We start from the raw sequence: 15593 nt of genomic DNA on the forward strand, positions 1-15593 counted from the left end.
ACTGCCACAGCAGTCAAGAATGGTGGGACTGAACTTAGGAACACGTAAGAGGAGACAGCATTTCTGCATCTGCTCATAAAACAAAAAGACAGAAACACTTCACATGTTTGAACCTTGCTAAAAAGTATTTAATTTACAGATTTCAAGGGGTGGTAGCTACAGTTTGTATTGACCAGCCTCACTGCCTCTGTATACACACAGCTTTACTGCCCAATATTTAAACTGTTCAGAGACATTAACAAAACTGGCACCTAGTCAGGAATTGGGCAAACCATAATCTTGTCTTCAGGGAATCATGATGTTCATATAATAGAATTCCCTCTTTCTACAATAACAGCAACACAGTTGTGTTTGTATACAGGGTTTTTGGAACAACTTCTCATGGCTGCAGGTAAACTGTGTTGTTTATAGTTGAGACTACAAAATAGATGCAAGCTACAGTGAAAGGTAAAAAAATTCATATCCTGATATAGCATATTGGAACTCCTATTTTTATCTTTTATATTGTAAATTCCTTTTTAAAGGCTTAGCCTCTGAATTTGAGGAAGGAATTGGAACTACAGAAAGGTATCTCATGTTTCGTGCCTGTCTGTCGTGGACTCTAAAGTGGGATGCTCTCAAAGGATCTTCTAAGCCATGTGCAATTGTGATGTGGAAAAATTAGCAGGGTGTGTACTGATTGTTCTTCTTTGATGATCCCTATCCATCACAATAATATCTCCCCAAACAACATGAATACATTTAGGTATGGACAAATGCATTAGTCTGGAAAGATATTAGATGATCTTAATTGAATAGTGCTGAACAAACAGGGTGACATTTTACCCTTAGCTTTATTTTATATCTCTGTTTTTTTCAAGCCTTCATAACATTTTTCACTCTCTTCCTACAACACTATCAAAAAGACTGAATCAACCTTATCATGTATTTTCCCCTTCCTCTTCTTCATCTTTTTGAAGTAAAGAAATGGTGTGACCCATTTTCCCAGTCTTCAGATCTGTCTCTGGCTCTTGAAGTGAATAAAAATTGAGTGAACTTGTGAAAATGCTGCTACTGCTTTGCCAGTTTCATCCCCCACTTCCTTCAGCACTCCTGGTGTGTGTAATCTGGCCAAGGAATCTTGTCAATTTTAAAATACTATAACCTTTTAAGAACCATTTTCTGGCATGCTTCCTAATTTTTCACCTGCGTTCATGAACGCCTGATGCAATTTAATATTTTTTTGTGAATAAAGGCAGGTGTAGGGTAACATTTCATCTGGCTCTTTCTCTTCTAAGCCCCTGCTATCTTTCATGTGCTCCCAGAACTGCTCAAAAGCAAATGTGTGGTTGATAAAAGACATTTAACTCTCTTCACTCCAACCAAAAATCCATGTGGCCTAAGCTACTCTGTACTTTGTTAATAACATCAACCAATCCTTTATATTGATGTACCGTAAGATTAAATATAGATGTGGGAGTGAAGACACACTGAGATTTGTAAATCATTCAGAATCTGGGGTTTAAATTTTATTCCTTAAAAAGCGCCATTTTTTAAAGCATGATGAAGTCTTAGAATAGTACTTTTTTCCCCGTTTTACAGGCAGTCTGTGCTATCCAATGAAGGCAAAAAAAACTCTAAGGAAAAAATAAGGAGAAAAAAATAAGGAGGAAAAAATTTTAATAAGTAGGAGGCCTCTTTTTCTGATATCATCTGATGTTTCCATGTGGTTTGTAAATAAATTTTCTTGTAAGGTTTGGAAACTTCAAGTTATAAGCAAACTATATGATCAATGGATATATTTATTCAGATCAGGAAACTGATACAAACACAAAAACATCAAAGACAAACATTTAGATCCATTGAACCTTTCATAATTAGTATATTTTGCCTTCTGCTGTCACCATGAAGTTGGGAATGCTCAAATAGGGAGTAGTTCACACTGAAAGGGTCCAAAGGGTGGTGAACAGGAAGCTTGTGACCATCAGCTAATTCCAGACTTTTCAGCTTTTGCTGTGACCAGAAATTCCTTTCAAGATCTAAAAAACTTAAAATAGAAAAACAAACTCAATTCTACTTCATTCCTAAAACCCCAATTTTATTTTAATGTATCAGTATTTCCAAGTGAGAACAGCTCTTCTGAATATTCCTGGTAACACTTTCTGGGGTCAGGATCTGCCTTGTCATGGCTTCCACTCCCCATCTTTATCTTCTATGCAGAATGTTGGCAAAAGAGGGGCAAGGTTAAGATCTCCCAGGGCCAGAAACTGTGTGATTAGCACTTAATGTCTTGGAAGTCAATGTGTATTTTATTATAGATAATAATATATCTATATTATTCTTATTAATAGGAGAGAGCAGCAACAGAGAAAAAGCCAAAAGAAAGCTTCTACTATTTGCTTGACAAAATAGTCAGTCTTCTGTAAGTTACTTTATGGTCACCTGGATTATATTGAGAAATCCCATCTGCTGTTATTACAGAGAGTTGTCAGGATAGACTGACTCACTCACCAGTAGCAGATCTCAAATGATTTGGAAAGACTATTACCAAATAAATGAGCATTAATAACAAGAAGAATTACTCTGTATAAGTTGGTTAGCACAAGTACATCAGAGGAAGAGAGAGAGTCACTTGGACAAATAAGGAATGAAGTTCTAAACTGTCTTGGAAGGGATTTAGGTCTATCTACTTGCAAAATTGTTAGACTAGCTTTGCTTTGCAAGGGAACTTGCCATGTGCTTTTGCAGTTGCCTATGAAGGTACTCAGAAATGGTTCAAGGTCTTTCATTTTGTTCACAGGTTGCTCTCATCAATGGTCTCTGCAAGCTTCCAAACCTAATATATCAGAAAATTAGGAGTATACTCTAGTATTCACGCCATGAATATCACCTCTGTTAAGCCAGAATTTCACTGTTTAGGCTGATAACGTAGAGTTAAACCATGAGAGAAGGGAAGGAACATGATGTCTTGTCACTCCCACACTTTTACTACACACACATCATGAAAGCATAACATGAAAATTTAAGCAAGACTTGTAGCAAATCTTGATATTGCTTTCATGTTTCATACTCCCACACTGAAAGTCAGCTCACTATAATTTTCTCCCTTTTCTTTCTTATTATGTGGCAAGTAAGTCCCTTTTACATGCCTTTACTGAGCTCTGTTGGCTGGCCTTTTCTCCTGTTGTAGTGAAGAAGCAGGGAGCAGAGCAGCAGTTCCTGTACTGAAGTGGCTGCCCAAATGCTATTCTTCAGCACACCAAAGCTCCAGAGAGACAATACGTCCTTTCTTCCAGCATATTTTGTTGAAAGATATTAATAGCCTGTCTCCTCCTGCCAACCCATGTTTTTCCTTTTATTTTTGCCAGCTTCATCTGTTACAGAGCTTTTGAACACAATCACTCAAAGGTCTGTGTAGAGTGGAAATGGTTCCCCTACAGCATTCTTATTTTAAATATTTGTTCCACCTTTCTGTGCCTTGTTGTGTTATTTTGGTTTTGATCAATGTAATGTACTGATTCACAGCACTGAGACTTTTTTCTGAAGAGGCATTTATGGGTGTGTCAACACATAGATTGCCATTCTAGCTGGAGCTGAAACCATTGCAAACCAGCCTGAATACCTGAACACACTGTACTACAGTGTATCTGCATTATCACTGTTCTGTCTGGAGCAATTGGTGTCACCATATAACCGTTTTGTTATACTGCTTCCACAGTTGCTGAGAAATTTTTGTGAGCTTTAAACCATCTTCTAATAACCTCCCCCTAATGCTCCTCCATTTAGAGTTTCAAATAGACTGTAAAACAATAAACTTTTATTGGAGAAGTGGTTGATGGTCACAGCTCTTTTATTCAGTAACCCTGTCTTCATATACTTTTTTTTTCCCTCCCCCAGGGTAATTTCTGGCTTCTGAGAGCCCTGTCCAGTTAGGATGTCTGACCCTTGCAGCCTCCTGGGTCCATCTCATTCCTGGAGTACTTGTAGCAGCTGCCTCGACCTGTGCTGCAGTTTGTGGAGGGCAGGAGACATGATTAATGTGCTCTTGGTGAGTAACAGACACTGGGGTAAAAAGAGAATGAAACAAGCTCATAACAGACAGGAAGGGCCAAGGGCACACCTGTTCTGTTAGCAGTTGTCAAATAAAAACTCTGATTAGGCCATGTATCATGGCTTCCTTGGATTCGTAACTATTGAGTGACATAAGACTGCAGCCAATGGCTCTCCTTTAGAATTAGAAAGATAATCAGTTTGCCTTCTAAAATCTAGCTACCAAACACCTTTTAAAGTACATATTGTCAATCAGATCAAAAAAGAACCTTGTAAATGTCTGTTTCTAATTACATAGTGGTCAATAGTTTACCATTTATTTTTAAGGAAACAACTTCTCCATTAACAGAACATGTCAATGTATTAGTAAATCACTTGTTTGGTCTATAGAATTGCCTTTGCAGTGATAAAAATCCCCTATGTTTCATCATTGCTTGGATTGAGCACTGGTTCATTAGTGTTTCACGACTTCCAATAAAAAGAACATTGAAAGACATTAGCTTTGAAATTAAAATATATGAAGCCAGCAAAATGCTACAAAGGAAACAATGTACAGTAGGTCATACTGCTGGTCTGTGAGCATTCCAGAGAGGAATTGCATTCAGGACAAATCACTCCTCTTGAAGAGATGTGCATTTACTTCCCACAGCCAGAGCTTTTCTTATTTGTAAGAAATATAGACACATCAGTTTGTCTGATTAAAATCGAGTAGTCAACTGTTCAAATCATTATTTTGTTAAATGTACATTAAAAAGTGTGTTTTACTAGATGGATATGATGATTGGATGGGCTTTGAAATTTATTGTTCTTGAGCACGTAGTCATATAATTCAGTAGGATGTATAGCTATTAGGCTTATAAAAAAGTCACATTACAGTAGTATTACTTAGATGACATGATTGCATTTCAACAAGATCCAGCTCATTTGGTGCACAGATAATTTAGTTTCAATTCTGGATGTATATTAACCATTGTACAGCCAACTTTGGTTTTGCCCTGCCTCATGAGTGAAGCACAGGTCCTGCTGAAACAAGCCAGGTCTGCAGTGGCATTGGACGAAGCACATTTATCACTCTGTAGCCATCAAATGGACTGACTTGGAATGGAATCTTTCCAATCTAACATCCATAAGAGGTGGCAACAATGGCAGTCTCTGCTCCACAAAAAGGTCAGAAACTTATTCTTCTGTCATCAGAGGGGATTTTGCTCAATTTTGCCATCCAGGAAGGTCTCAGCAGAAAACACATTGCACAGAAGACAGAAGTTTCTTTTCAGCAGATTGCTTGAGCTATTTAAAAATTTTAATTTAGTGTGACTTGTCAGCTTTTACTTTGTACAAAACAAGTGTCTTGTAAAATAAACTTTTATAAACTAGTTTAAGGAGTTATTGGGAGTTGGAGAAAACAATATTGCTGTCTAAAGTCATGCTGAAATAGTTCAACAGCCTGTAAAGCTACATGATCACTGGGAACATAATAGATGATTTGGCACAAAATATTATAGACTGTTTCCATGTGAGAGGTTCAAGGTTGGATTATCTGTCCAGCCTTTCCTAGGAATGCAGTTTCAAAAAGTGTCTGGAAGGGCTGAGAGAAGAGCAAAGAGAAGCTGGCTGGGTTGCTACATAAGATCACACATGTTTTGATCTGCTTGTGCTTTAACATGAGCCCTCAAAGAGGGTGTTTGTTTGACCTGCCAGCTGGAAGTAAAATGTGGTGGTTGCCAGCAAGAGTTCATCAGGAAGTTAAAAACTGGGAGAGGTGAGGAGAGGCCTAAAGAAAAACAAAGTAAAAAAAAAAATTAAATGAGAATTTGATAGCTTTGTATCTGAGCTTCAGTATGCCCACGTCTGCAGTAACTTCGGTCTGCAGTGAGAATCAATACAGTGCATCAAAGCACAGCTCTTGCCCAGAGCACTTCTGATGCAGAACCCAAAGTACCATCCATGAAGTTACAGTAGAATTTCTTATGTGGGCAGAATGAACTTATCCATACTGAAATTCAGCCAAGCCACTTAGAATTATAATCCCTACACTGTAAGAGACACCAGCCACAGTTTTACTGTTAAATTTCATGTCAAGAACAGCTTCTACAATGAAGTTTACTCAAAGATCTGCATAAGGGACCACTGCTCAAATCAGGATGACGTGGACAAGGATCACTGGCCTGGTGCAAACACTGTTTCCTGTATCCCTTTTGTTTTCCTGGGTGGACTTCCAGGAACTAGTCAAATTCAACCTTTCTAAAACAGTTTGAACAGGTGAAACACAGAACAGGTTCTTTTACTGAGGACTACAGTTAACCAAGGACTGCTTGAGGATATCCTCTGTATGCCTCTGTGTGGATGATACATGCCTTAGAAAATCGTGCCACAGTCCTTTGAAAAACACAAGGAACTAACCTTCTGTGTGTTCTTTGGAAGATAATGTCTCCTGCTTCTGGAAGATATTTCAGTAGTGCCTGGGAACTTTAGCATGTGTGTTTTGGCTTGAAATCAATGAACTCAGTGGAGACATTCTGAATTATGAGCTGAGGTTGTGGGCTGAAACTGTGGCTCTACTGCAGTAACTAGCAAATAGTCTATTTATTTTAATGAGGCAAGAATTTCATCACTGGATGTCACAATAAATCTAATAATAGCCACTACAATTTTCCCATGTGAAAATACAAATGACTACACTGGTTATCACCCCATGCTTGTATATAATGTCTTACAGTATCATCCAAAGAACCCATGACTAATCATGCTATTATATTGTTTAAATGGAATATGTGAGGTATGAAAGTAAAAGAGACAGAACAAACTCTCCATTCTAAGGACTATACTTTCCTTTGGTGTACCCTGTTATTGAATCATATTTCATTATTAGTACTATTGCTATTATTATAGCTAATCCTATGATGATTATTTTATTGAACACTTTCATTAGAATTTCCTAATTTCAATGATGTTATGACTACCCCTGAATACCTTTGTTCATTTCATCTTATTCTTAAAATAACTGTTAAACATAATAATGAATCATAGAAGTTCTTTTTGAGAAAAAAAAAAAAAGGTGTTCTGTTTTTCAGCAAGTGATACTGGCTTTCTCAGGCTAGGGTTAAATTAGCACATGCAATATTAATTTTGTTATTAAGCAATAGGTGAAATATACCTTATGTCATAACATAGCCATGCATGTGTATGCATTTGTCTGATAGAAATACTAAAGAGGCCTCTTGAACTAAATGCAAAAAAAAATCAGTCACTATTGCACTGGAAAGGGAATGAGCAGGAAACATAATTCATGATAATCTTTTCTTACAACATTCTTCCATATATCATCTGAAATCCAGGTCAAAATTTCTGTTGACTTCAACAGTGGATGAGAATGACCCTCTGGAATTAAGATGAGGCTTTGCAACTCCAAGAAGTGAAGGGTAACTCTTGGTATTTGAATTCCCATTTCTGCATCTAATTTTGACTTTTGAAAACTAAAATTATCAACTTATGTTAATGGCTTGTGAAAAAATTACTTAATCCAAAAAAAAACCACATTTAAATCTTTCCATAAAGCTTAATTATTATGCATTAATGCAAGGAAACAGGCAATGAAAACAGAACTCAGGATAGTCAAAAGTGTATCTTTTATTTTAGATTGTGTTAATAATAATACAGAAGTCATATATCATTTTGGGCACACAGTAAGATAAAGTTCTAATCGAGACAAATGGAATTTTACGTTTGGGTATTTTATCACAGACCATTAAACAGCATTTTATAAAATCATTTTTATAGAACTAAACAATGATCCCAGGGACACTTCGCTAAGATACTTTAAGCAAAAAAAAAAAAAAAATACAATAAAATATGAAAAATTAATGCCAACTCTGAAAAAGAAAAATATTACCCCTTTAACCTAATTCATTTTATTGAGCTAGAGAAATAAAAAATAGAGACATAAAGGTGAAATGGAGACATATAGGAAAATTAGTGATTACTCACATCTGCAATGGAGAATTTTGGAAGGTTTTGCCATTACCACAGCAAGTATAACAAGTGGAAACACCTGCCAAACTGTGTCATCTAATATGTCCTATATACCTCTTATAACAAGAGTAATTAAAAAAACACACAAGAAAAACAAGAAGAAAAAAAAAGGAAAGTCACAACTGTGCCACAAAGGTAAATGAAATGTCACACTTAAAAGCAACAGAGAATATAATACCAATATCTAAATATTTTGCAAAATAAGGTCAACTAAAATCTAAGAAAAAATATGAGGTAAAACAGTGCTTCAGACAACTTCTGCTGATTTGAGTGGTGAAAACTGCTGTTGACATGCTGTTACATTTCTTTTTCCTGTCTTTTTCTGACTCTTAAAAAGGTCACATTTCAAATCAATAGTCCCTCAGAGCCATGACTGGCTAGTCACTGAAGAAAATGTATAATTTCTCAGCTCTCTGAGTGAAAAAATTATAAAAATTGCAATACACATATGTGTTCTTTCTACAAGGTCTGGTATCAGTTGATAAGTAATAAGCTGAATGAACCAAAAGACTACTCAAACATGGGTATTTCAGAATAGAAAACATATATTAGATGTTGATCTGTAAGTAACTTTTCACTGAACCAGTTTCTTTCAGTTAAGTAAGTTTCAATTAGAAAAGGTTGGAGGTAAAAAAAAAGACTAGATGAGGTCTCTAGGAAAATAAAAATACACTTTATGGTTGTGTCAAAGGTAAAATAATGTGAAGTATTGTGGAAAATACCAGTGAGTGTTTGAGGATCACTGTTTGTATAAATCATAAAGCACAGGCCTAAGTTCAGCATTCACAGTCATAACATTAGTGTTAAAAAAATAACCCTGGTATAATGGAAAATATATTTTGCTTCTATGATAATTTTTCATGAGAAAGTTAGTTAATGTATTGGTAAAATGGTATAATCATTTAAACAAATTTATATTTAATTAAAAGATTGCTTTGGGCTATTCACAATGTATTTTTTAATTTTTAGTTGAATTAATTGGTAAATCAGTTAGAGCCAGCAAATTTTGGAGAACATATCCAGACAGGTGTTCATCATTCCATTTATCTCCAGCAGAAAAAAATTCTGGCCCGGGAAGATTCAGAATCACCTATAACTCTGGCTAAAATATGTGGACTCACATCTCCTTCACACAACAGGAAAACTTGCTGTGGGAGATGTTCCACTCTGTGTAAAACATGTGAATTTTACAGAAGTCAGAGAATAAATAACTCACTCAATAAAGAAGATGATCATCACTGTAAATTTCCTCCTACTGCTACAAACAGGAGATTCAAACTATCTGATCACTCTTCCTAAGTGAATATTTGAATTATCAGGTCATTGGCCACTTTTTGAAAGCAAAACCTGGATGGCATCAATTGAATATTTATTTGCCCACAGAAAAGGAAGAGCATCAAATGGAAATATTCAAATCAATACTTATACTCTCCTTAGTTATCCCCTATTTAATATCAATGTATTTTCTAAGTGTTGAAGGTTGTGTATGCAAATGTCTCTGTCAGGAGAGATTTGCATTAAACCTCTCCTACACAAGATCTTTATCTAGAAAGGTTCTTCATAGAATTTCTGTCTTCTGTTGTTGACATTTTTCTGCATTAATCCTTTTGTTTCCTTTGTGCATTTCTTCACATCTTCTCAATTTTTTTGTAATCCTTGCAGCATTGTCCTCCCAGTAAAACCTTGACACAGCCTTTCATCCTCAGCTCATTACATAGAGAAAGGGCATATAAGAAACCATAAAATTACAAGATATTTTCATAAATAGTTACAGATTTATGAGTGCCATATAGCCACCATGCACGCAAGAAAATGCATTCACTTAGGTATCCACTACCATTGATTTGTACCACAGAAATAACAGTGCCATTACCATCACTTATAACAGACATGCTGCAATGATGAAAGATCTATATGTTTCAGGAGGAATAATGTGCAAAATAGGGAAGGTTGAAGGTAAATATTGTAATCCTTCTAGGTGGAATTTTAGTGGAAAAGTGGATTTTTTTCAGCAATTTTCATTAAAATTAAAAATCAATTTTACATTTTCATACTAACTTCTACTGTTTTAACTAGTGCAGAAATGGACCCTGTCCTGCTTTTGTGTGGGGGTGTTTTTTTTGTTTGGGTTTTTTTTTTTTAGTGGTTTTTTGTGTGTGTGTGTGATTTTGTTTGGGGGGGAGGGATGTTGTTTTCTTGTTTGTTTTAATAAAACCCCCCATGTTAAGAAAGCCTTGCAGTCTCTCACAGCTTCCTCTGTCTCCTTTATGTCTCCTGTTGGTTACAGCCTAAAGCTCTGGAAAGGAAAACAGATAACATCTGCTCAGGGGTGTGAGATTACATGTAATCATAATCTTCTAAAAGAGAAAATGCAGAAAATGTACTTTACTTGCCAAACTTTCTTCCATACAACTAGTTTTCTGTATGTGGTTTTTGATGGTTTTGGGTTTTTTTTTTTAATCACATGCTGTGCCACAACACAAAAAATAATTCAGTTCATGAATAAGTCTACATGCAAGTGTTGCAATAATACTAAAAAATGTAAGGGGATATCTACAAGCAGATGCCCTTTTTATTTTGGGAAGCATGGAGATGCTGAGAGCTGAAGCAATTCCAGATTTCATTGCTGCTGGAAGTCCCTTCTGAAAGCCAGAAAGAAAAACTACAAAGAAATTCAACCCAATTTTCAACAAACCCCAGAGATTCCAACTGTTCTGGCTTTAAGCTGGGTTCGAATGAGAATGACTCCCAATGAAATCTCATTACGTGGTGGGTGCTCCAAGAGGAATTTGTCAGCTGTAAATCACCTCCATTCTGCAGAAGCCACTGCTTTGACACAAAATTATTTCCATCATTCAGTAGGAAAAAGGAAATTAATTATTGATTTCGTGCAAATTATTTTATTTCTCCCCGCAAACTAAAATGTCACTTGTTTCTTGGTCCTTCAAATTATTATTATATAAACACATTAGTACTGTATAATGTTATTTCTTACCTATAAGGAGCACAGTGTTAGATTTTTTCTCATGGTAGAAGCTGGTAAACTCTGTAGAAGAATCTAAACAGCAAAACTTTTGTATACAAGATTGGTAGCTCTGATAATCTAAATTTTTTTGTCTCTATAACTTCCAGGTGGAAATACAGAGCCTTTTGGTCAGGTTCATTGAGCTAAAAAAAAAAAAGACCACACCCAGTTGATACTAGTTTTTATTTGTATGTAATTGAGGATATGAAGCACTACCCTTCAGAAATCAACCATCTTATCCATTAAAAAAAATTGTCTAAAGAAACTGAGTTTGCACTCCAGAAATACTGTATTATAATTCTGGATGAGAAATAGCTGTCTACAGCAACTCCAAAACCAGTCTTAACCTAAATATACAATTTTAAGATAAATGTATCTAAATGAGATGATCCCTGCAAAAAAATGCTAATTAGCAAATTCTAGATAGTAGAATAAAATAAGAGTGGTACCTTACTCTTCATCTTTATAACACTGGAAAGAGGATATGCATGAGATCATCAATTAATACAGCACAGATACCTGCCTCACATATAGACATTTCTATCTGGCCATTTTAACCTGTGAACTAAATCCTGCCTATGATATTGAGAAAAGAATTTCTCATTTTTGCAAGTGTAGATTTTTAAGGAATATTGTTTAACAAGCTTAATCTTCTCTAGCAGATTTGAGTTTAGAATATTCATTAAAGGATTAGGGCTCATCAGATCGGTCCCTTTGTAGACATGACCTCAACAATGGACTGCAAAGTGCCTTGTCACTGCAGTGATGTATCAGCGTGTATTTGATGTCCCCTGCTCTGAAAGACTGCAGCATCAGAGCTGAAGCAGCTCCCAGGGCTGGCCAGGGGCAGCACTCACTCCTGGGCTGACACTTACCAAGCAGGGAATGGTTTTGGGGAGTGACAGGAAGGTTTGGCAGGAGGTCATCCATTTCATCTACCTTTGCCTTGTGTTACCTCCCACTGGAAAACATGGAAAAGCATGTAGAGGGCATATAAAAGAGAAGCAAGTCTCAAATGTATGGAATACTGCAACTTCGAGGGAATCAGATCCAGATGTACAAAACCTCTCTTTGCACACCCTCCTAGGAAGAAAAAGTCATAATCCTCGTGGTTTCCAGGAAGCAAAGGACATAGGAGCATTTATTCCCAGTGAGATGGTGCATCCTATGACTCTACAGGAGAGCACTGCTGTGTCTCTGTGGATGAGGAGCCGTCCCCCAGCACCTCCCAGTCTGTCAGACCCTGCCCTGTGCTGCTCCCACTGCAATGGCCCTGCCCGGGATGGAGGGAGGGATGCTGGGCAAGTGGAGATCCTGTCCCACCAGCTGAGCTCCTCCCTGCCAGCCCTACAGCTCTGGCACGCCCAAAGGACAGAAATACTGCTCCAGCAACCAGGGGACCCTTTGGATGCTTATAAATCACTAAAGAGATGGGAGGGAGGAGAGGGTGCTAAAACATCTACTGAGGAGTATTTGCCATTACTGTGAGCATGAGAGGCAGTTCTGGATCTGTATTTTGGAAAACCATGACCTTTCCCAGAGGGTTACTTAAATATTTGAAGCTACAGTGATCTCAAATATGCTCTGATGTATATTCTTATCAGAAATTATTGTAGAAACTATGCTTATGCTGCACTCAGTAAAGTACATGTTTACAGTTAATTCTTTTTCTTATTGAAAATGTATAAGCATATCAGTTTCACCTTGAAAAACACTCACAGTTGGAAAAAACAGCATAGTTTACTTAGAAAAAAATTTTGTAAGGATATTTCTGTGCATCTTTCAACTTTATGGGAGGATATGACCTTAAAAAGACAAGCTGTCAGAAAAAAAGAATGAGAAGTAGAGATTTCACACATCTTTTCTTCTCTTTTGATTCTTGAAGACTCTTTCCTTCCCTCTTTTTCCACATTTTACACAGAATTCACTATTCGAGAACATTTGGTTGCTTTTATGCCCTAAAGGTACTTAAAAGTATTGTCCATCCTTAATCAGCCTTGAAGCATTATCTGTACAACGTGCTCTTGTGTTCTGATTTATTTGAGTAAAAATATAATTTCAAGAGATGGAAGATTTGTGCAAGGCCAACTTATTGCATTGCTTATCAGCACTCTTATTGCTCCTGGAAGTTTAACTCAGAGGTTTCAGTGACCCAACCTACAGCATCCTCCCCTCCACAAAGGTTTGTCACATCACAGATGAAGGGGTAGTAAACTATTGGTAGGAAGAAAGAAAACACTGGCCAGAGCTGGGTCAGAGAAGGAAGGAGGAACACCTTAAATTTTTTCATATCATGACATTACAGTCACAGAAACGAAGACGTGCAGAATGTTCTGGAAAAATATGACATTTTTTCAATACTACATTTTAATAAACTTAATTCAAGAATGCATTTTAAGGTCCAAAGAAATTATAGACTATTCTTATTTCTCAGCTAAGCACAACACCCCATTAAACGTGCCTGTAAATACTGAATGAATGAAGTACAAAATGGTGATTTTGGTTTTCTTTTTCAAATCTATGTGAAAGAGATTCGATGTTGATTGACCTGCCATAACAGGCTTACTCAGCAGAATAATCCAGATCTCCTTTCAGCTAAGCACTTCAGCCTAAAACAAACTTTGAAGACATGCATTAGTCATGTTGAAGACAGGTAGACACTTTCAATGGCTAAAATGAACTCAGCCAGACATTGGGTCTTACCAAAACAGATTCTTGCTTTAATGTTGCTGGATCAGAATATGATCTCCTGTTAACACAGGAGGATTAAAATTTATTTAAAGCAATACTAATATGTGCTCACCAGTCTTGGTATTGTCACTAAAGTGTCACTGCCTTGCTCCCCCAGAGACTGAAGTTCTTAAAAATCACTTTGGAGCATACAACTGTATGAGGAACTGCCCACAGCTGTTAGTGAGAGGACAAAGCTGAACGGTGAGAAACTATAAAAGTGAGAGAGAAACAATTTCAATAGATATTTTTATCTGCCAGAAACTGTGCCAGAATAAAGAAGGCAAGGAACAAATAGTCATAGAGAACAATACACTAAAACAAGGATGGATATATTTGGAAGTACCTGGGGATACACATACATCTGTCTCTGTGTCTTTGCTTTCTTGAGGTCTATGTGAAAAAGCCACAGAGGTGTACAGCAATCCTGGCTCTGAGACAATGTGGGCAAAGTGTAAGAAATCTACATCACAACCAATAAAATGCATATAGCTCTGGTTTTATGCAAGTGTTGAACTCCTTCATATCACACACTCAGGAAGGCTGTAAACCAGTGTAGTAGGCAATAGGAAAAATCTGGGAAAAGAAAGGTTTAACTATTTATAGTTTTACACTTTATTTTTCTCTCATCACAGACTGGTAAAACTACAAAGAATATTTCTACAGTCAGGTAGATACTTAGGAAATGACATTTACACTGTGTTTGTAAATAAAATAACTTTGAAGATTGTTAATCCTTTTTAATCTCTTAACAGTAAGAACTACTTTATCATTAATTCAATTAATAGGACACTTACTACATAGGTTTTGCTTAAAATTTGTGCTTTCTCACACAGTGGCCAGGCATGGTTTGGTGTCCAAGAGATAGTTTGGAGGCATTTTGCTGTTTTTAGGGAAGTGCATTGGCTTAGATAGCAAAATGTCATGCAGTTGTTCTTCAGAGCAGTGGAATAGTGTGGATTATCCTGGTTTACAGCATATCTCTCTCTCTCTCTCTCTCTCTCTCTCTCTCTCTCTCTTTCTCTCTCTCTCTCTCCTGATCTCTCTCTGGCTTCTACCAGACCTTCTTTGTGATAGTTTTGTCAAATTTGACATATTCCTTTGGAAAGCTTCAGTTCTGATAAGCTTCCTCTTTGCAGATAGAAAAATTTTATTGCAGAAAATTCCTCATTTTTTCCCTGAAGTACTTCTCCTTCAAGGACAACATTCTGTTTTGATTTACCCTCTGATATACATATTGAGCTCTGCATACTTCACTGATGTTTTACATGGTCTCTTTTTCTTTTAAAAATACCTGGGATATGTTCTAGAAATAAAGATATTTAATAAAATTACAGTTTAATAATAAAAAAAGAATTCCAGGTTTTCTAAAATATCGATTTCTCCAACACAATTTAAAATTCTATAGGCTACAAAGCAACCTTGAGAAAACGAAGAAGATGCTCAGTTTCCCTTCAAGTCAGAGAATATCTGTCAAAATAGTTTAGTGCACTGCAGACTTAATTACCACCACGAAATGGTAATTATACTGTGGTCTGACAAGTATTCCCTATACTTTAACGGTAGGCTGCATTAGACATCCACAAAATATTTATTCTTCTTACAAAAGGAATTTGGAAACCTTGACGAATTTCAAAGGATTTCCTCCTCCTGAGCGGAGTTGCTCTGCAGGAGACATAAACATGCACTGACCTAACTGCTAACTGGAATAACAGCACGAGGACAACTGAGCATGTGGCACATTGTGAGCAAATCTAAACTGCCATGTACGGCAATTTAA

This window comes from Prinia subflava, chromosome 1 (assembly GCF_021018805.1).
Source record: "Prinia subflava isolate CZ2003 ecotype Zambia chromosome 1, Cam_Psub_1.2, whole genome shotgun sequence".
Taxonomy (NCBI): Eukaryota; Metazoa; Chordata; class Aves; order Passeriformes; family Cisticolidae; genus Prinia; species Prinia subflava.